The sequence below is a fragment of the Canis lupus genome, chromosome 9 (assembly GCF_048164855.1).
Source record: "Canis lupus baileyi chromosome 9, mCanLup2.hap1, whole genome shotgun sequence".
Taxonomy (NCBI): domain Eukaryota; kingdom Metazoa; phylum Chordata; class Mammalia; order Carnivora; family Canidae; genus Canis; species Canis lupus.
In genome coordinates this window covers 15412907-15436957 of record NC_132846.1, presented here as the reverse complement: position 1 = coordinate 15436957, position 24051 = coordinate 15412907, and the positions used below count along the sequence as shown (strand labels likewise).

Genomic DNA, 24051 nt, shown 5'->3' with positions numbered 1-24051 from the left:
TTTTTTTTTTTTTTTTAAGAGTTTATTCATTTATTTGAGAGAGAGACAGTGAGAGCAAGAAAGAGCATGAGCTGTCGGGGGCATGGGGCAGGGAGGTGGGCAGGGCCGGGGAAGGGGGAGGATGGCAGAGGGAAAAGGAGAAGCAGATTTCCCACTGAGCAGGGAGCAGGACACAGGGCTTGACCTCAGGACCCTGGGATCATGAGCTGAGCCCAAGGCAGACGCTTAACTTACTAAGCCACCCAAGTGCTCCAAATACCACTACTTCTTTTGCATTCATTAAGAAATTGACTGCTGGGCAGCCTAGGTGGCTCAGCGGTTTAGCTCTGCCTTCAGCCCAGGGCGTGATCCTGGAGACCCAGGATTGACTCCCACATCAGGCTCCCTGCATGGAGTTCCTCTGCCTTTCTCTCTCTGTCTCTCTCATGAATAAACAAAATAAAATCTTTATAAATAAATAAATAAAGTTATTTCACCGGTTTCTTTTAATTTTTTTTAATTTTTAATTTTTTTCTTTTAATTTTTTTTTTAATGTGGCTACTAAAAGATTTAATCTAGCATATTTCTATTGGACAGTGCTGATCTAGAATGTTACTCTAGATTGTCACTGGTGAAGACCATTTTGTATAGGCTGACAGCACTCTACTAATAAGGCTGGTGATAATGGGTTAAGAACTACATCAGGGGATCCCTGGGTGGCGCAGTGGTTTGGCGCCTGCCTTTGGTCCAGGGCACGATCCTGGAGGATCGAATCCCACGGGATCGAATCCCACCTCGGGCTCCCGGTGCATTGAGCCTGCTTCTTCCTCTGCCTGGGTCTCTGCCTCTCTTTCTCTCTGTGTGTGACTATCATAAAAAAAAAAAAAAAAAAAGAACTACATCAGTCAAATCAGTCAATCAGCAGTGGTCATGCCTGTAGGCAGAAGTATTATAAATATTGATCAAAAGAGAATAGGTATAGGTACCTATATCTACAATCTACTTTGAAATACATTAAAAAATCAACATGAATTAATGAATAGAAAAGCAGCTGATAAAACAAATGTAGTAAAATGTTAATGGTAGAATCAAGGAGATGGGTGTACAGATGTTCACTGCAAATTCTTTAAACTTTCAGGTATTTTAAAAATGTTTCATAATAGGGCAGCCCCGGTGGCCCAGTGGTTTAGCACTGCCTTCAGCCCAGGGCATGATCCTGGAGACCCGGAATCGAGTCCCATGTCAGGTTCCCTGCGTGGAGCCTGCTTCTCCCTCTGCCTGTGTCTCTGCCTCTCTCTCTCTCTCTGTGTGTCTCTCATGAATAAATAAAATCTTTAAAAAAATGTTTCATAATAAAACGTTGAAAAAAAAGGGGGGAAACAGGAAGGTTCTATCAGTATGGAATAGCATAAGGATTATACTGGAGATTAGGAGGCCTGCTCCAGATACCCTTGCTGTTAAAATGTATACTTTGCAGTTTCTTTGTTGGTGGAGAATAGGACAATGAATTATTAATGTATTCATAGTAATACTGAAGAAGATACTTTTTTCTGACTACTACAGTTCTTGATTTTTGTTATTTGATCTCTGCCTTCAGGAAGTAAGGCTTTTTTTAAAAGATTTATTTATTTATTTATTTATTTATTTATTTATTTATTTATTTATTTATTTATGATAGACATAGAGAGAGAGAGAGGCAGAGACACAGTAGGAGGGAGAAGCAGGCTCCATGCCGGGAGCCCGACGTGGGACTCGATTTCGGGATTCCAGGATCATGCCCTGGGCCAAAGGCAGGTGCTAAACCACTGAGCCACCCAGGGATCCCTGGAAGTAAGGCTTTTAATAAATAATTATAAGGTCTTTTATTTTACACTCAAAAACTTTCTTTTGAGAGTAGAGAGTTAAAGAACCTCAGTAAGAACACTCCAGCATTTATCATATATGCTGATATAAATGTATGCACATGCCCAAAAGGCTCTGGTGTTCGTAGGTAAATAGCTTGACAGTATTCATTCAGCAGTATTAGACTGTTACCCTTAAAGCGAAAAAATAAAAGAAACACAACTACCTTGAGAAGAGAAACTCAAAACGAGGACTACACATGATAATAATCAACTATCAAGATTGTAGGAGTTAAAAAAAATCAATACATTAAATGCAGTAAATTCATGTGTTAAATTTCAACGCTGCTGAATGATAAATGGCAAATGTGTAACTGCCACAGAGAAGAACACTTCTAATCAACTTTCTCAGTGAGCAGCACTGGAACACTGCTAAATAATTAATATAAATTATGGATCCAAAAATAGAAATGGAATGGACCTTGAAAGACAATCCAAGTTATCTATGGTCTCATGAACATAAAAACTTGGGCGCTCACCTTAGAAAGGAGATGAATAAGGCCCAGAGAAGCTCACTGTCTTACCTAAGGTCATCTAGTCAAAAAACATTGGTGATGGGGACGGTGTGCAGTTTTCCTGCCCTCTGATACACGATAATATTGCTAGTCGATAGACTTGTGATAGAGAATAAAACATTGGCTTCAGGTTAGGGGTGAACACTTAGGAATGATCTATCACCTTGACTTACAAAAGTTTAAACCTGGTGCTAGTTGGTGGGAATATAAAGTTGTATAAAACAGCTATGGGCCTAAACAGTGTAGACCTAGCCAATACTTAAATTAGAGGTTCTAACCAGTAAATAGTAAGCTACTGATAGACTCTGAAGTTTCATCTGAATGCCACTATCTTCCCCCTAATTCTACAACTTGGCTCCCTTCTCACTGGGAAGGGAAGGAAAAATAACACCAATGTCCTCTGCCTTACTCAGGGAATTCACCAACAGCATTTCCTCACCCCTCTCCCATCTGATGACTTCAAGACTTCAGAGATATGAAAAACACTCCTTATTCACCAGAAAGATTGGAGAACCAAACAAAAGGTACATTGTCTATCATAAGCACCACTATCACAGTCACCAAACATTCCGTAAGTCTAAAAATACACTTTGGGTCAAACATTCACTCAACCTTTTTCGTATACCTACCACATATCAGACACTGTGCTGGATGTTGAAATTTCTAAAAAGAACAGTTCCTGCTTATCAAGGAGTCTAGATAATTATAATCGGGTGACTGGTGCTATGCCATAGATGAGAGCAGGGTGCTCAGAAAGCACACATAAGGGGCCATGTGCCCAGAAGAATGAGGACCTCTGGGTGAAGGTAGGGAATGTGGGGAAGGGGGTTAGGGAAGACTTCCTGGAGAAGATTCTCAAGCTGAGCCCTGAAGGAAAAGAAAAAATTAGCCAGACTAATGAAGCTACATGTATAAGGGCACAAAACTATGGTGATATTATATAAGACTCAACTGTTTGATAGACTATGAACATTTTCTATTTCAAGATCGTATCAATATCTAATTAAAATAAATGAATACCATTGATGGCTTTACTTTCACTTCTGAAGCTGCTTTTCTCTATTAATAAAGCAGATGGAGCAGCCCGGGTGGCTCAGCAGTTTAGTGCCGCCTTCAGCCCAGGGTCTGATCCTGGAGACCCAGGATCGAGTCCCACGTCGGGCTCCCTGCATGGAGTCTGCTTCTTCCTCTGCCTGTGTCTCTGCCTCTCTCTCTCTCTCTCTCTCTCTGTGTGTGTCTCTCATGAATAAATAAATAAATCTTAAAAAACAAAGCAGATGTATGTATTTGTTAAAAAACAAAGCAGATTTAGCCCTCTATCATGAGGGCTAAATGAGATAATGCATATTAAATGCTCAGAACAGTTCCTGGCACAGGTGAAATTCATTTTCTCATTTCTTTCACAAATCTTCTCCCAATGTGACTTTCCAGTAACACAACCATGTGACATGAGTATCACCTTTGACAAATGTTAAAGTGGAAGAAAAAAATTTAAAAGAAGAAAGGTAAGTAAACAGGGTATTATCTAAAAATATAAGCTCTTTCTCTGCAGGAAGTTTTTTGTGGTTGCAGATTAAAGGAGATAAGAGATACCATTTGTGAAATACAAAGCTCAAGGTAACTATAGAAGGTGTACGTATTTAGTTATTCAGAATTTAATTAACTGATTCAATTAAAAAAAAAACCTTTAGGATGTTCTTGCTGGATTTTCAGATTTATTTGTCTCAACACACTAACAAAATGTTCAATTCTATCAAAAGAACACCCTTATACTAAAATCTAGATGTTACTAGTGGCAAAATCAAGCAAAGTTAAATAAGGTTGAAATTTACATTAATATACAATTTCTTTGCTATTACAAACTAATGTTAAGAAAGTGTAAAGAACAACAAAAAAAAAGAAAGTGTAAAGAACATTTTGCTATCTAAAATTACTTTTAATTTATTCTGGAATAAAGGATTAAAAAGCATTAAAAACACTAATTTTGAAAATCTGCCATAGCTTCTCATATAAGAAGTGAATAGTACTTGATGACTTAGAAAATTCAGAAGGCAGTCATGTTTTAAGGCAAAATCTACCCCAAGTGTATTTTGAAGAATATGTCCTTCAAAATGCTCTGTGAAAAAAGTTCCATAGTCAAACAGTATATTTCTCTTGGAAAATATCTGCATCTCTTTCCCTCCACATTTGTTGTTTTGCCTAATTCCTCCCTCTATGCTTTGGACCCTATCGTTTTCTATGTTCCTGAATTCACTATCACTCGCTCCTTTCCTCTTACACAGTCAGCTTCAACCCCTATCTGGATCTTCTCCCACTTGTCCACTCACTTTATCCCTTCCAAATACTGCCCTATTTCTATCCTCCCTGCTTCCTGTCTCAATTTCCATCATTACTTGCGAAATATAGGAAGTATACATATTGGTCTCTGCCCCTGATTCCTGGCACAGAGCTCCTAAAACCCTTGGAATTTCCTGGGTGATAGTAGTGTCTTTTGTTCTAATGAGGTGACTCTTGATGGGCTCCTGGATAGTTTCAGCATGAGGGACAGTCACCAGAAAGGCCAAGCCATGATTAGAAGCTTGGAAATTTCAGCTCCAGCCCTCCACTCTCCAGGAAATGAAGAGGGGCTGGGAATTAATGATCATGCCCACATGATGAAGCCTCCATAAAAATCCTAAAGTATGGGATTTGGAGAGCTGCTCAATACATCTATATACCAGGAGGGTGGCACACCCCAATTCCTTCTGTATGGAAGCTCCCATACTTGGGACCTCTCTAGACCTTTCCCTATGTATCTCTTCATCTGGCTGTTCATCTGTACTCTTTACATTATCCTTTATTATATAATAAACTAGTAACCTTAAGTAAGTGTTTCCCCGAGTTCTGAGAGCCATTCTAGTAAACGATAAAACTCAAAGAGGGGTCGTGGGAACTTCCAATTTACAGCAATCAGTCAGAAGTACAGGTGACAACCTGGGACTTGCAACTAATGTCTGAAGGGGATGTGAAGTCTTGTGGAACTCAGCCCTTGACCTATGGAGTCGGCACTAATTCCTAGTGTCAAAAAACTTTATTCAATTGTAGGACAACCAGCTGATATCACAGATAATTGCCTGATGTGTGAAAACATCTGGTGACAGAGTTTAAGTGTGTCATGTTCTGTGTCAGTGATAAAAGAGAGACACATAGTGTGTTTTTCCTATACAACCTGCAAGCTACTCCATTTGGCTGCTTCTCCCTTCCCTCCACTTCCATAGCTTACTCTAGAGTCAACCAATCATCTCCTTATCACTATATTCAGTGACCCTTCCTGATCCTCATTCTCCATGATTGTTGTGTTAACATTTGACAATATTAATCTCTGCCTGCCTTTTGAAACATTCTCTTCCTTTGGCTGCCATAACATACTTGTCTAGTTAACCTCCAATTTCTGCAGGTACTCTTCCATGTCCTCTGGCAAGCGTATCCTCTACTACACAGTTATATATTAAAATACCTTAAAGCTCAGTCTTAGAATTTCTTTCTCCTTTCATATGATTTTAATTATCACCCACAGGCATTTGAAAATATTTCTATCTGCTGCCCAGACCTCTCTTCTGAACTCTAGGGCTATATGCCCAACTATCTATTAAGTATCTCCTTTTGGATACCCTAGAAGCATCAAACTAGATACATCCAAAGCCAGACTCACAATTTTCCCTCCAAATGTCTTTCAAATTCTCAGTAAAGGGCATCACCTTCCAACCAGTTAAACAAATCCATATGCTGATGTCATCCTTGATCTCTTTCTCCAGTTCACATACTCCCATCCAGTTATCAAATTCTCTCAGTTTTATTTCCTAAATATCTGAAGATTCATCCATTTCCAACTAGTCTCTGCCTCTCTAAATCTATATTTCTATGCTTTATTCTGGGTGAGTTTCTCAGTACCAACTTCCAATTAATAAATTCTTTAATTGTGGCCAGTCTAGGGTTTATCATATCACTGAATTATTTCAATGACTATTTTTCATTCAAGAATTCTAACTGATTCTTTTAAACATTCATCTGGTTCTTGTTTCATTTCTGCCTGTTTTTATTTAATATTTTCTTGTTTGCCTTAAATGGAATATATTAATTTGAATCTGAGCATATAAAACGTACTTTATTTTTATTGTTTTGAGAGAGAGTTACAGGCCATTGACTTCAAATGGTAGTTATAAGGGTTTTTTTCCCCCTCCTTACCTTAGATTCTTTTGCCATTTTGAGAAGCCTCACTCTTGCTCCACTTCTAAAAAATAAATCTGACTTTGCCCCATCTCACCTTGCACACTTTTAGTCTTTACTATCCCAAAGGAGTTGAAATCCCTGTCTCCATGCCTATTCTAGGACTCAGAACCAAGCAGGCCAATAGTTTTAGCTCTACTCAAGATTTCCTTTATGTTTTCTTTTGTTTTTGAGCTTGGCAATATCCTTTTGGTTTGCAGTTTCTGTAAGTTCATCTATCATTGATACGTATTTGGTGCAGAAGTGGTACATCGAAGTGTGAATTTATGGAACCACCTTGATTGGAAATCACTGATTCACTTTCCACACTGTAGCCAGAATTATACTTTTAAAATGAAAACTGGATTATGTCAATTCCCTGTTTTCTAGCAATCTTAGGATAAAGACCCAAGTCCTTGAAGTTACAAGGTCTGGACCCTTTCTGCTACCATTCTGACCTTTCAGTCTCTCATACTTTCCATTTTTCTGTTACCCAGCCCCCAGTAAGGGCCTTTGCACATGCTATTCTCTCCACCCAAAATGCTCTTTTCATCCTTCTTTGTTATCTTTCTTTACCTAGTTAACTCCTATTCATCCCTCTGATCTTAACTCACTTGCTATATCTTCAAGGAAACCTTCCCTGATCTCCTTATCTAGGTCAAGTTTTTTTCTTAAATGTCTTCATAGGACCTTGTACCTTTTTTTGTTTGCTTGGTACCACTTATCACACTTGCATATTTACCTGTATTTCTAGGATTATTATAACGTCAGGCTAAAAACTCCATGGGGACAATGATCATGCCTGTTTTTATTTACCACTGTATCCTCAACCTAGCTGCTGAATAACTGAAAGAAAATTCGGACCCTTCACAATATGATATTTAAGGTGTTCCAAACCAGGGCCATAACCAACATTCTTTTTTTTTTTTTTATAAATTTTTATTTATTTATGATAGTCACACAGAGAGAGAGAGAGAGAGAGAGAGAGAGAGAGAGAGAGGCAGAGACATAGGCAGAGGGAGAAGCAGGCTCCATGCACCGGGAGCCTGATGTGGGATTCGATCCCGGGTCTCCAGGATCGCGCCCTGGGCCAAAGGCAGGCGCTAAACCGCTGCGCCACCCAGGGATCCCCATAACCAACATTCTTGACCTCATGTCCCGCTACTACCAAACAAGTAAGATATGCTCCAGCTACTAGGGGTCTACTCACTATTCTTCAAGTATGCCTTTATTTTCTGCCTCTAAACCCTCATGACTCAAACTGCTGTCTCTGCTTAGAATACCCTCTCCACTAACTCAGCCTGAGGAAGTTTATCTCAAATGCCACCCTCTTCATGAAGTCTTTCCTCAACCTCCTTATTTACATCTCACTGACGGTGTTCATATGCCGTCCCTCCCCGGAATCGTGTATGTCTTATCACTTCAGAGCTGTGAGTTTTCTCAGGGCAAGCCATATGGTCATTTCCAGAACCACATAATAGTCACTTAATATTTATTAAACTGAATCTGAGCACAGATAATTAAATTTACTTTTGTTGATTTGTAGATTTTATTAGAAAGCGACTATGCTGTATTTAAACTCCATCAAACAAAATACATAGTAAAAGAAAACCTTCTGGTTTGGAGTTACATAAAACAAATGTTTGGTTGTTTTATGTTGTACTGAAATAAAAATAAGAACACATGGAGAGGACAAAAAGATTTTATGGCTTCTACAGTAGCACAAAGAAATGTAAATAAAACTCTACCAAGGTTTTATTTATTCCTTCTGCTATTAAATCTTAGAATATCTTATTTTCCAAATGGCATAACTAGATTGAGAATTTAAACACAGGGCTCTTGGTAAGGGGTAGGGGTAGAATGTGGCAGTAAGGCAATAAAGAGAGTGAAGCTATTGCCTACTAGAGCTAGAAAACATACAGATTACTGGCTGCAGTGACATTCTTATTTTGAGACCATGTCATATCCCAGGGAAAATGTGGAGAGGGGTTTCCTTAAGTTGACAGGGTCCTTGAGTTGGTGGGTTAAAGGAGAGAGAGAGAAAAGCAAAAAAAAACCCACAAAAAAACCAGAAGGAATCTCAGGCGGTAAGGGTCAGCACGCACAGAACAGAAAACACCGTGGATATAAAGAAAGAAAGAAAATCTCAGGATAGCATGACAAGTAGCAGAACAAAGAAAGAGTGGGAAAGATTCCCACCTATTCCTTCTAAAGCAACACACCAAAACAACTCTATGTCTTTTTGTAAGATACCATAAAAGCGGTCTTTACTAACAATATATTTAAAAATTTGTTAAAAAGAAGTCTTACACACTTGAAACAATTGTCAGAGAACCCCAAATAATTGTCAAATGCTAAAGCAGGCATTACAATTACATAAAACAACTGGACAGATGTGCCAATTTCACTAGTACAGGTACTGGTAAACAATATTAATGAAAAATAACCAAAAATTTTGAGAACATCAGTGTGGGGGAAAAGTCTTTAAGTTCCAAAGCATTTCAAACCACAGAAAGGGTAAGTTTTTTTCTTTGCATTTCCACTGACTCTAAAAATAAACCTTTATTTTTTCCAGATTATAAAGGAAATATATATTTGTTGTTTAAAAAAATTCTAACACTATGCAATATGTAATATAGAAAACCAACATTCTATATAACCTTTCCCTTCGGAAGTAACTAATGTTTATCAGTTGGGTAACAGCCACTTTTTTGATTATTTGAGAATAGTAATAGGAGAGCTGCTCTGAACAAGATTATACTGATTTTTCAATTTCTCCTTTGAGCTGTACATTTCCTACTCACTACTAAGGAAAAAGAAAAGGAAAAAGAAAATCCCAAATACACATTGATCCTCCAAAACAGGCAATCCATAAGTAAGACTAACCTCGAAGAAAAAATCAAAGGTGACTGGGCAAAACTGTTAGACTAAGTGGCAGAAACAAATATTATCAGATATTGAAAAATGGAGTAAAAGTAGAAAAAAATACTAGCCAGTCTTTTTTATAATTCCGATAATCTTGATAACTTTTCCTTCAAAGAAGATTGAAGCAGCCAACCTAATTATCTATGGTTTTTAGCTTTTAAAAAAGAACACTGTACAAATTAGGTATACTGTGGTGCCAGACGGCAAAGAAGTGCTCAAAAAACTGCACAATGATGGGGGTATGTCAAAGAGACAGGAGCCAATAAAAAGTTTGCAATTGCCAAAGCCAGACTAATTTGAACAAAATAAATATTAGATTATAACCCAAAATATAAAATAAAAACACCATGAGTACATACTATTATAAATAAGGATTAAATAAATAAGTAAATAGAGAATATACAAATTTCCCATATTTCTACATGGGAATTTAAAATAATTTATGTAAATATTCTGCCTCTAAAGAGGTAAAGCATACAACCATTCCCCCCCACCCCATGCATGGTTGCACACTGACTTCCTTCCAAAGATTACAGCATGAAAAGAGGGGAAAAAAAACTTCGTATTGGAGAAACCTGACAAACCCTTCCTCAGCCAGGTGATCAAAGTTAGTATCAATAAGGATAAGTCATGTTGATACTATACCTTTTATGTGATGTTATAGGGCCAGTACTTTACCTTTATGGTCTTTCCCCCCAAAATCTAAAATCTGAGGCTAATCATGAGAAAGACATCACACAAATTCCAGTTGAGGGACATTCTATGTAATAACTGCCCAGCACTCCTCAAAACTGTCAAGGTCTTCAAAATAAAGTCTTAGAAACTCACAGGGAAGAGGAGTCTAATGAGACATGATGAATTAAATGTAAGGTGGTATTCTGGATGAGATCCTATGACAGATGTTGTCAGCTATATGTTATTTTTTCTTTCTGATGACATGTCAAGAGTGATAACCAGGTGATGGACATTGAAATGGAATTAATAAAACAAAACACTGGCAAGTAATTAAGAATTTGGTAAACTTAGAATGTTTTTACAACCATGAAACTATGTGGCTTTGCAATTTTCACTTTCAAGTTCTTATTTTGGTAAAAGACTGATATTGATAAAACACTTTATGTATATTTTGCAGGGTTATTTTGGTCCATTTGAAGAGGAAGTGCTGTTTCCATTTATCTTCTAAGCTTAAACCCAGGAAGATTGCCTGTTATCTCTTTCCTAAACCGATGAGAAAATTTTCAAGAGGTTTTCCTGCCATTCATATCATAGGATGTGTAGATCTTTTCTGGAGAGGGAGATCTACGATAACTGGAAAACTTCAATTTAGATTAATTCTGTAACTTTATATACACAAGCAATTTCTAGGCATTTATGAGTTACACAAAACAGAGTGAAAAAATGCTCTACTGACTAAATAATGTTGCATTTGCAAGCTCTCCCCCGCCCCACATTAAAGAAATGATGTTTGCCATAATTACTTAACAAATACCAAAGGCAATTCTGATACTCCAACCCACCTGAGTATCTCTTTAAATCTTAAGAGTGCTTACTCTATAGGAGGTATATTAGGGATATATACTTCCTGACCAGATTTTTTTAAAACTGCAATAAAATTATAAATTTTTAAAACAAGGTCTAGTACTGCTACGGATTACTGTGAATCCAAAGTGAAGAATCAGCTTTCCATTTTCCAAAGAGGTCAATAAGCATGAGTCCTGCTACTGGGCCTTCTGACCAACCTGAGATAGCACTAGTGATATGGAGTTATTGAGGCCTGTTCTCTCAAGCTCATATAACTGTGTTTCTCACTCCTTTACTGCTGACTCCTTTACACAATCCATTCATTTATTCCTTTTTTTTTTTCATTCATTTATTCCTAACAAGGATGCTGTAAAGAGCACTCACAATGCCCACATGCCCTGTACTGAAAGGGCCTACAACAGAACTCATTTTGTTTTTTATTTTATTTTATTTTGTTTTAGTTGGTTTAAATATTAGGAATAATGGTACTTTCTCTAAACAGTTTGTTTCCATTTGATCTGATGAACTATGTGAATCCTCAAAATCAGTGAATCTTACAGTGGAAATAACTTCCTTAGAAAGTGTACCAGAATTATGTGTCTTCAAACTTCTCCACTTACTGATATATCTTAACTCTTTCTCAAGCCCATCCTGGCCCCTTTGAGAATCTCTTTAGGTAAAGAGGGTGTTTATAAATGTAGTGTGGAGTGCTTATGAATGATGTGCAGGAAGATAAAAGGATGAATCCCTGCTCTTTGGCACTCACGTTTTCATCTTCAAGTTTGTGGATAGAATTTACAGCTAAATTACTAGAGCACTTCATTGGTATGAATTTTGTGGGCCAACCTTAAACTTCTAATTTTTCCTAAACTTATTTTCCCTTTGTGCTCTTATCTTACCTTTATTTTAACTTATTTTAAGTTTATTTTTTGCAGTGCATACATCATTATAATCATCTTTTATCTCATAGAACAAAGCAAAACAGAAATAATCTAAAAATAAAGAGTACCTACTCTGGAGTGGGGAGGATAAACCTGAAGGAACTACATACTCTTCCTAATACTATTTTGAAAAAAAAAAATGTCTAAGTGAAATACTGCAATAAAATCTAAGCTTTGAATTCATCTTAATTGTTATTGAGAGAAAAATCAGCCTTCCAAGAGTTAGAAGTCTGAAACAGAAACTATTTTAAAAGGGAAAAGACCTGTTATTTTGAAATAAATATTTTAACACAAAATTAATGACTAATAAAATAGTACCACTGTCATAATAATTAGGTATGAACAATTTATAAAACTTCAAAAACATAGTTAAGTTAATTTACTACTCATTCTGGAACTGCTGTTTACCTTGCAGATTTAATAATATGTATTTTAAAATTTTGGTTAAAGTGGGTATTATATTTTCACAGGTAGTTCTACCTAGCACATTCCTAAGAAGTGTGTTTTAAAATACTGCCATAGGGCAGCCCGGGTGGCTCAGTGGTTTAGCGCTGCCTTCAGCCCAGGGCGTGATCCTGGAGACCCGGGATTGAGTCCCGCGTCAGGCTCCGTGCATGGAGCCTGCTTCTCCCTCTGCCTGTATCTCTGCCTGCCTCTATCTCTCTCTCTCTCTCTCTCTCCCTCACCCCCCACCCTGTGTCTCTCACGAATAAATAAAATCTAAAAAAAAAAAAAAAAAAGAAAAGAAAACTGGCTCTTTAAGGAGCTTTAAAAAAAAAAATACTGCCATAGAAGCAAGGTATACCACAATGATTCACATAGACAATCTCACAACACCCCAAGTAGTTATCACACAAACATTATCAGGGGCACATCAAGAGAAGAATCAACTTGCCATTAATATTCTGTCAGAGAGAAAACAGATATGGGAGCCTGGCAACGCTGTATTCCTAACAATGCTGTTCTAAGACATACAATCATTTGGCTGACTAATGCAATCAGGGAAATTTTGTTTCAAACACCATGCAAAATATACCCTTTTGGGGATATCTGGAAAGAAAGAGATATAAGGTCAAATTCATTATAGAAATTTTGCCTGGCTTCATTCAGCTTTCTACTTACTCCCTTGATTACTTCACCCAAAACCCACTTATGTGGTACTTGATCATACACCCCATTAGCAGTCAGTACATGTAAGAACCATTCTAAGTGGTATAAACTATTCCAGCAGTCACATGCCAAAATAGAACTCTTACGAGTCAAGAAGGTGTAATGAGTACTCTAGGTACCTTAAAATCATCATAATGCTAATAGAACTACTTGATAATACTTCTAATATTATAATTAGTATATATTATATAAAGTATATATATAATTTATAATATATTATAAATAATATAAAATTTAAATATACAATTGTATACTTATAATACAAGTACTTGATATATACTACTAGTTGGTTATGGAAATATGACAAACTTCTATTTTGAAAGTGGAAGAAGTATATTATTCTTAGGACCGTTTCAGTACCTTAAAATGAGTTTCATAAAGTCAGTTAAAAAAAGAGATTCCCAATCTAAGAATCATTAAGACTTCTAATAATTTTGAGTGTTTGACTTTTATAAATTGCTTATTTTTGTAAAGCAATATGAACACACTTCTGAGAAACTGCTTTTATATAATAGTGGTTCTCAAAATGTGGTCCCCAAACCAGCAGCATCAGCACTACCTAGGAACTTTTTAGAAATGTAAATTGAGTCCTTCTGAATCAGGAACTCTGGGTGTATAGGGCCAGCATCCTGTTTTAAAAAGCCCTCAAAGTGATTCTGAGGCTCACTAAAGTCTGAGAATCAATATTCTAAAATACAGCAGAATCATTAGTGGTTAAGTTTATAATACTACATATTTATTTTAAAGTTTCTTATCTTTAAGAATAAGTTAGTTTTTTCTAAAGAAATATAATAAATATTTGTAGAAATATGTAATTCAGATAAAATAAAATGTGCTATCCTGGATTAGAGTTTAACCTAGAAATAACTGGATTAATAATTGTTCCTATAACTCCTGCCCTTAAAAACACTGAAAGAATCACTTTTTAAATTTATTTATTTTAGAGAAAGAGAGCAAACACAAGCAGGAGGGGCAAGAGGGAGAAGGAGAGAGAATCTCAAGTAGACTCCATGCTGAGCATGGTGCCTGTAGCAGGGCTCAGCTCAATCTCACTACCCTGAGATCCTGACCTGAGCTGAAACTAAGAATCGGTAGCTTAACTGACTGTGCCACATAGGTGCCCCAAGAACCACTCCTTAAATTCCACTGGAAAGAAACTTGTTAACCAGTTGACTAAAATTAAGAAAATATTTAGAAATAATCTTCAATCACTTATTTCCAATCATTAGTAATCAATAAAACTTACGAAAGTAAACTGGGAAAAATGACAAGTTTTTGATTCTAGATTTCAATATAGAAAAAAATTACTCAAACACCTTCTCAGAGCAAACATGGGGGTAGTACATGTTCTTTGAAGGCAACAGTAGCAGCACGACATCCTTGTTTTGACACCAAGGAACAAGACCTTCTACCTCTAAAGCCAGACCTTAAGAGCTAGTCTTTAAGCAGGAGGAGCAATTATATGGAGAAAAGTATTTAAAAGTTGCAGAGGTATAATAAAAATACTTCAATACTTAATCTAACATTTGCCATTGCAAACACAGTAAAGTATTTAAGAGTTTCTTTGCTACTTTAACATCATTAAAAGATAATTTCAAGCACAGTTGGTATTAAACTCCACAGTATTTCTACAATTTGGGCAAAAAAAATATGCCCAAGATTTTATATATACACACACAAAAAAAGCCACCAAGCATAGTTTACTGTATCTTAGGTTCTTTATGGTATTGAAACATTTGTAAGAGGTTATATAAATCAACAGAAAGAAATAAAATAACTTGGGTGGCAGGAAAAAAAGAAAACTCATTGCCAAGTAAATGCTACTGCCAAATGACCTTTAATGGCTAAGACCCACGTCTCCATTTTTCTCTCACTGTAGTAAAACCAACTAAGAGATGGCAATCAAAACAAATTCTGCAGTGTTTCCATCAAACTGCTTTCTATTCAATGCCCCAAGCATGCTATAAGAATGAAAGCATTCAATGCTGATCTCTGGTCGTAATTCTTTTAAATTACATTATAAATTTTCATTCTGCAGAAGCTATTTTAACCAATTCTCAGTTATCTACAAAAATTGGTAGTAGAGTTTTGAACAGCTAGTAAGATTATCTAAAATGATGTACTTTTTCCCTATACCCCCTCTACTAAAGGAGCTTATGAACAACTGAAAGCCCAAAATGCAAGCTGCAAAAGGAGCAAGGAACAAAGACACTAGGACTTATGGGTAGGAGAGTGTGTGTGTTTGTGTGTGTGTGTGTGTGTGTGTGTGTGTGTGTGTGTGTGGAGACAGAGATAAACTAGAGATAAGAAGCTTTCCACTTTATATCCTTTTTTTTTAAATTTTTTTATTTTTTAATTTTTTTATTTTTTTTAATTCATGAGAGACAGAGAGAGAGACAGAGAGAGGCAGAGACACAGGCAGAGGGAGAAGCAGGCTCCATGCAGGGAGCCCCATGTGGGACTCAATCCGGGCCGGGGCCAAAGGCAGGCGTTAAACCGCTCAGCCACCCAGGGATCCCCTATATCCTTTTATTTTTTAGATGAAAGGTTAGTAAAGTGCCTCTGTCTTCTCCAGGCAATCTCACATTGCCAATTATTAATGATGACTCGGTGACTCAAAAGAAAAACCCATCTTAAAAATGAAAGTTGTGAAAGTATGTGTAAACTATGAGTCATGGAGACTTTAGAATTTCAACCTGATCATTCTAGAAAAAATGATCAACAAACGCATTAGTTCTTTCCACATAAAACCATGGTGAAGGAAACTGACATCGAAAAAAAAGAACCCAGGCAAAGACAGTTTGCATGGTCATGTTGAAACTCATTTCTAGCTCCTGGGCTAGACTTTGACCATTATACCAAACAAGACATCACCAACCCCAGTACAGCCGTCATTAGAGCTGTTCAAAAATACTAATTCTCTTTCTCCTTCTGGGTACATGTAGTAGGATTGCCTCCCTTATCTTACTGAACTAAGGTGTAGCTGCATAGCTTGCATTAGCTGCTAATAAATTATGAGAAGTGATAGGTATCATATCTGAGTAGATGCTTTATGAGTCAGTGTGTGCTCTACCACCTTCCCTTTTCCCTCTGTCACAGTGACTGGGAATATCTCAGAAAGTTATTCTGAGTCTCATGGGGGACAAGAATGATGATGACACAGAGGATCCACAATGAACATGTAGCATGTACAAGAAATAATTTGTTTTAAGCCACCCAAATTTGGGGTTTATTACTGCAGCATAACATATCCTAATACTAATAATCTTTTATTTTCTCTATATGGTTAATATATTCCTTATTTAATTATTTTATAGAAAAGTAAGCCATTAATTTAGACACTCAAGTTTAGAATCTAAGCATCAGTTAAAAAAAAAAAAAAAAAAAAAAGAACTCTTGGGACGCCTGGGTGGCTCAGTGGTTGAGCATCTACCTTTGGCTCAGGGTGTGATCCCAAGTCTGGAGATTGAGTCCTACATTGGGCTCCCTGCATGGAGCCTGCTTCTCCCTCTGCCTGTGTTTCTGTCTCTCTCTGTGTGTCTCTCATGAATAAATAAATAAAATCTTGAAAAAAAAATGAAGACCCTCAAACTAAAAAAATTAAAAGAGGAGATTGTCAGTTATTTAAATTAGGAGACTAAACACATCACAAAAAACTACCATGCTATTGTTCCTAGAAACTTAAGGCCAGGGCAGCCCCGGTGGCGCAGCGGTTTAGTGCTGCCTGCAGCCAAGGGCGTGATCCTGGAGACCCGGGATCGAGTCCCACATCAGGCTCCCTGCATGGTGCCTGCTTCTCCCTCTGCCTGTGTCTCTGCCTCTCTCTCTAGCTGTGTCTCTGTGTCTCTCTCTAGCTGTGTCTCTATAAATAAATAAATTAAAAAAAAAAAAACTTAAGGCCATAGACAACTAAATGGATTCACAAGGTAGTTCTTTTTCTTTTCTGTTTAAATTAATTGGACTATATGCCAGGTATTGCAATCAGTGCTTTTTAAGAATTACCCGATTTAATCTTTACATAAGGCATGAGAAGGTTAAGTGACACTAGCAAGTGGACTAGGGTACAAAGACTGAAACTCAAGAAGTCTTTTAGAATTAATCCTGAAAAATAGATGCTATTTCTGACAAGTTATACAATTTACTGTATATCCACTTGTTCATTCTTTCATTCATTTACTAGGTACCTACTGGGCAATTTATTATGTGCGAGGCCCTTTCCTTAGTGCTGAGAATGTAACTGTGAATAAGCTGCACAAGATCTTCAATCTTAAGGCATTTATATTCTGATGGAGATTAATAAAGTAAACAAGACATGCACTGAAGTGTTATGAAGGTATTTAATAAGTTAACTATTGCTGTATAATTAACTACCCCAAAACTTGGGTTAAAATAACCAGTTATTTTCTCACAGTACTAAGGGTTGACAATTTGGATTGGGTTCGGCTAGATAGTTCCTGTGGTCTACATGGTATTGGTTAGGCCAATCCATGTGTTGTCAGTTGGCAGGTTCCAGATGACCTTACTCACATGTCAGAGCCTTAGCTGGGATGGTTGTCCTCGTTCTCCCTCTCCCTCTCTTTCCATGTGGCATCTCATCCTCAAGGAGACTAACACGGGCTTGTTTACAAGGCTCTGGTTCCCAGAGAGTGACAGCATAGCTGCATGGCCCCTTGAACTCCTTGCCTGGAACTTCCATAATGTCACTTATGCCACATTCTATTCATCAAAGCAAATCATTAAGCAAGCCCAGATTCAAGAGATGAGGAAACAGACTCCATCTCCTGATAAGACGAACTGCAAAGAATCTGTGGCCATTTTTAATCCACCACTAAAGTAAATAAGGTTGATGTGACTGAAGATACAGGCAGAAGGTAGGAGAGCAGACTGGGATTACTTTAGAAGAACTAGGGAAGACCTATGAGATGCTGATGATGTAGAAAGAATATTAAAAGTTGAAGGAATAGCAAGCACAAAGATCTTGAGGCAGGAATAAGTTTGGTATATCTGAGGAATAGGAAAAATTCTAGTGTCCATAATTCAGTGAAAGAGAGAAAAAAAACAAACAGGGGGCTGAAAGAGAGGGAAAGATCAGATGATGAAAGGTACCATAATCCATGATCAGGAACTTGGATTTTATTCTAAGTATAGGTGAAAGTCACTGGAACAAGGGTGAAAAAGGAAGGAAACCACATAAGAGTTTAAGTGAGAAATGATTTTAATGGAGATGGAAAAAAATAATAAGATTATGGGATACTTGGGGGATATGACTAATAAAACTTGCCAGCCAACTGGATGTGGGGCTAGTGAAAAAGAACAATTGAGGCTTGAATCTTTGGTTTTTGACTTAAACAATTAGGAAGCTGGTGGTGCTAATTACCTACTCACTTAAGCTTTAAAAAATACAATTTAATTTCTACCCAAATGGCTGTGCAATGCTTTTCCTTGGAATTATTTGTAAGAGTCAAAACAGCATGTTGTTGGGGAATGGCTGTTTACAAAAAGATTCATGAACCTAAAACTGCTCTAAGACGGTAAGTTTATTAAATTAAAAGAAAATAAATGCAACCTAAGAAAATCCAAAATACTCTAATTTACAGCAAGTAACATGAACATGCTACATAAAGACTGACTCAAGGGTTCAATGGTATAAGAGTTCATACTTGGCACTTTAAATTAGTCAAAATTTGGGACACCTGGGTAGCTCAGCAGTTGAGTGTCACTTTGACTCAGGGTGTGATCCCAGGGTCCCAGGATAGAGTCCTGCATCGGGCTTCCTGCATGGAGCCTGCTTCTCCCTCTGCCTGTGTCTCTGCCTCTCTCTCTGTGTTTCTCATGAATAAATAAATAAAATCTTTAAAAAATAAGTAAAATAAGTTAGTCAAAATTTAAAATTTAGTCAAATTTAGTTTCTCCCAAGTTACAACATATTCTGGAGAAATGAGTGTTATGAAAACTGTTTTGCAATACCTATTTAAAACAAATTCTTATCCAAGTATTTTGAGTAAACGTTATTCTCTAGTCTGACATTTTTAGTAAATTTTTAAGAAAAGAATCACATACAAGAATGACTGTTAATACACAACAACATGCACAATATACTATGAATGTCTTGTTTATTTTTACTTTATTTTTAAAAAAGATTTTATTTATTTATTTGACAGAGACAGAGAGTGCACAAGCAGGGGGAGCAGTGGTCAGAGGGAGAGGGAGAAGCAGGCTCCCCGCTGAGCAAGGAGCCCAATGCAGAGCTGGATCCCAGGACGCTGGGATCACGGCCTGAGCCAAAGGCAGACATTTAACTGACTGAGCCATCCAGGCACCCCGAATGTTTTGTTTAGATAATATAACCATTAGTTGAATCATGTTCCTAGCAATTCCTACCTTTTATTGGTCTAAAGACATATCCTCACATCTTAAAAAAGTATCTGTCATGGAATAGGTGTTCAGTAAACAGTAACTGAATCTACATCGTAATTCCCAGATAAGATGCTCTAACTGTTATCAAAATGGAGGCTATCTAATTAATCTGCTGGTCATTCAGAACCCTTCCCTCTTCTTCAAAATAAAAAATACAAACAAAAATACAAAATAAAAATACAAACCAGAACCTTCTTCTGAAAATTTGAAACTATATATATATATATATGCTATATATATACATATATATGTTATATATGTTATAAGCTGGATATATATATATATATATATTATAAGCAGGATACACTTTACACTTGAAAAACATCTACAAGGTTAGTAGTAAATTTTATAGAACTCTTAGAAGAAAACATAAGCATAAGCATAATTTACACTTTACACTTGAAAAACATCTACAAGGTTAGTAGTAAATTTTATAGAACTCTTAGAAGAAAACATAAGCATAAGCATAATTCTTCATGCTTGGGGGTGCCATTCAGGAAGGTAATTCCTCAGTGTCTAAATAAAGACAACTTAAAAAAAAAAAAAGAAAGAAAACATATCCACACAAAAGCCTGTATGTGAAATGTTCCCAGCAACACTATTCTCAATAGCCAAAAAGTGGAAACAACCCAAATGTCCACAAACTATGAATGGATAAGTAAAATGTGGCCTATCTATACAAAAGAATATTATTCTACAATAAAAAGGAATAAATTGGTATTCATGTTATAACACAGATGAACTTTGGAAACATCATACTAAGTGAAAATATGAAGTGTCCAGAATAGGCAAATCCATGAAGACGGAATGCAGATTAGTAGTTGCCAAGGGACTAAGGGGAAGAAGGAACTCGAAGTGTCTACTAATGGGTATAGTTATTACTTTGGGGGAATAAAAATATTCTGGAATTAGATAGTGATAATGGTTGCAAAACTTTTGGAATATATTAAAAACCATTGGATAGTACACTTGATGCATTATCTTAGCCAAAAGGCCAAGTTGGACTGTATACTTAAATACATTTTAAGTTTTTAGTTATGTTTACTTTTTTTCAAGTAGGCTCCACAACTAGGGTAGAGCCTACCGTGAGGCCTGAACTCATGACTCTGAGGTCAAGACCTGCGCAGAGATTAAGAGTCAGATGCTTAACCCACTAAGCCACGCAGGCGCACCTGGACTGTACACTTTAAAAGTCTATTATGGTTTATAAATTATATCTCAATAAAAGAAAAAGAAAACCAATGCAGATATTAAAGAATTGAGGTATGACTTGGTCAAGATACTAAACTATGCCCAAAGGGAAATCTAGTCAGGGGCTTTACAAACTCCATTTTCATTTACTATATCTTGTATCTGTAACTGTAAAGACATCAGAAACTGTAAGATAAAACAAATTAAATATTTATTTAGTAGTAACTTTTAAGCAAAAAAGTTTTTTTTCCGTGAACAAAATCATACATTAACCCTTACTTTCCCATACCATATTCGTTCTTCAGAATCACAGTAACATTTAAATATAAACCTTGACATCTAAGTTAAACACTCTTCCGAATCACTTTAAGCCATAACAGCTCTGTACATCCTCATGATGATATATTACATACCATTTTCCTTAGAATTTGTGTTCTTCATCTTTACTCTTATATCACTTTTAGGACCAACAGCAAAGACAGATTGAAGAATACTGAGGTATTACCTGTATTCCACATTGATTATTGCTTTTTCTTTCAATGAATTATGCCACTTTGTCTTTGTCACATGTGTTGTAAACAATATTTTCTTATTTACCAAGTAAGTTTATATACTTGAATGTCTATGGGAAGGTTTTGGCAGACAGAAGTTTGCAGCCTGAGTGACAGCTTTTCAAAAAGCAAAAATCAGGTTTTTGTTTTTTGTTTTTTTAATAAATATTTTATTTATTCATGACAGACACATGACAGACATGGGGGTGGGGGGGGGGCAGAGACACAGGCAGAGGGAGAAGCAGGCTAAATGCAGGGAGCCCAACGTGGGACTTGATCCCGGGTCTTCAGGATCACACCCTGGGCCGAAGGCAGTGCTAAACTGCTAAGCCACCCGGGCTGCCCAACAAAAATTAGTTTTTAACAACCTCTCCTTGTTTAAAAATTCTGAACCTTACTCTGAAAAATGTGTCAATTATCACTACCTTTTACTGCATTGTTAGAAACCCTTCAACAAATATCTAAAGTTAAGATTGAGGTTAATATTAAACAACATAGAGCTGCCAATACAACTAACTCAATGGAGGTGATGAGTGGATAGATAGACACGTTATATACGTATGGCTAAAGCTGCACATACCCTAGCAATGACAACTGCCAATAAGTCTCAACTCCACATAGCAACTGGCAAGTTCCTGCTGACATTATATATAAGCCACATTTTTAGCTCCTTGACCTCTGTCACTCCTAAGCTATAGGCTCTGAGATCAAGATATATAATCATGGTGCTACTCCCTTAATAGTGAAGGTAAAATTGGTCTTTCTTTATCTATGAGCTGACTTACAGAGAACACTGTTGGATATGTAATAATTAGCCATTAATGGAAAAGACCAAGAATTTGTAATTTTTATGCAGAGAATTCATGGGAAAAACATAAATAATCTGTGCGTGATTCCACAGAAGATATCCAGAAACTTCTTCACACAAAGATGAAAAACCTTAAGGCACACAGAAATAGAAAGGACAGATAAGACACTCAAGAATATTACCTTTCTAGACTATTTAGTTTTGTTAACATATGTTTTAAATGTTTGATCTAAAAAATGCAGGGGTGGGGGGTGGGGAAGGGGAAATTGTCCAGTTCTTTCCATTTAATAGATTCTGCACAAATGTAGCTAAATAGTTGCGGCAATAATATAATAAGCAACCTTTAAGGAACTTCTATTTGGAAGCTTTGTTAAGAATATACCTTGCTACAACTATTTTGGAAAGCAATTTGGCAATATGTAGTGAGACCTTAAAATACCCATACTCTTTGACTTCTATTTCTGGGAATCTATTTTAAATAAATAATCTGAAACCTGCATGGAGATCTTCCAAGCATTATTTACCATTCTGAAAAACAGGAAACAATCTAATATGCTGATCAACAGGGAAATGATTAGAGTTGTGAAATATCCATGAGATACAAAGTATTACGTAGTTATTATAGAATATTTACCAAGAATGCCTCTTCACTTCTTTCTTTTCCTGATCCTAGACTGCTTTTTATTTTAAAATAATACATATTCCTTGTGAAAGAAAATTTGAAAAAAACAAATGAAAAACTGAAATCCTCTCATTCTCTTATACTCTATCTCCACCTCCAAAAAGCTTATTACTGTTAAGTTTTTATGAGTAGTTTCTAGAAAATTTCTGGGCATATACAAACTTATCTAACAAACATACATACATAGATACATACATTTATTTATTTATTTATTTTAAAGATTTTATTTATTTATTCATGAGAGACAGATGGGGGGGGGGGCGGGGGGAGGCAGAGACATAGGCAGAGGGAGAAGCAGGCTCCATGCAGGGAGCCTGATGTGGGACTTGATCCTGGAACTCCAGGATCATGCCCTGGGCCAAAGGCAGGAAGGAGCTCAACCGCTAAGCCACCCAGGCGTCCCTACTTGAAACTAATTTAACACTGTATGTTAACTATACTGGAATTAAAATTAAAAAATAAATAAAATGGACCTAGGCTGATATACATTTAGGTTGATTAGACTTTTCTGCTTACAAATAATGCTTAACAAACATGCTTGAAAATGTAACTTTATGTGTTTGTTTCAATGTATCAGTTCATACATTTCAACATTTTAAGTATTCAAAATTGTCAAATCACCCCCCAAAAATACTGTACTGATACTCTTCTCCCTACCTCTCCAAACCATTCAAAATACTGGATACTATCAATTTTTAAGTCTACCAATCTGGATTTTATTTGTATACCTATAATCATGAATAAAGTTAAATCACTCTTCTACTTATAGGCTTATTAAGAGACAATGTTACAGCAGGAAAATTAGCTCTTTGTCACATGTGTTGTAAACAATTCCTCCACTTTCACTTTTCTAATATTCTAATATTCTAATCTATAAAAAGGAAAATCATTGTTCACTACTGCTATAAAAAATAATGATATTCCTACTAGAAACTACTAGACATTTATAAATTGATAGAACAAATGATTACCTTACTGAAAACTGCTTAGATTCGTTTACGAGCATACTATGTTTGGAAAAAACAAAAATATTAATGTCTCTTGATAGTTTATGTTGATAAATTTCAAATAGAGGAATGTGACTCACAGGGAAATGTTAGAATAACCTCAAAGAAAGAGGAGAGGTGTAGAAGAAGGTTAATTAAAAATTATATAAGAAAAAGGGTTGAGATGGCCCTTTATTATGTGGATTTTTTTTTTTTTTT

The 24051-nt window shown here is 36.4% G+C and overlaps 1 protein-coding gene and 1 long non-coding RNA gene across 3 annotated transcripts in view; one reads left to right on the top strand and one right to left on the bottom strand.

The window, feature by feature from the left end:
- LOC140639824 (uncharacterized) overlaps positions 1–12180 on the top strand; it is a 75359-nt gene extending 63179 nt beyond the window's left edge. Inside the window, exons 5-7 of the long non-coding RNA XR_012036471.1 lie at positions 2809–2919; positions 3827–3900; positions 10698–12180. This is a non-coding gene — a long non-coding RNA (uncharacterized lncRNA). The remainder of the gene's footprint in view (positions 1–2808; positions 2920–3826; positions 3901–10697) is intronic.
- Positions 1–24051, bottom strand: part of PRORP (protein only RNase P catalytic subunit) — a 121413-nt gene that overhangs the window by 46599 nt on the left and 50763 nt on the right. The gene's annotated exons all lie outside the window — the stretch shown is intronic.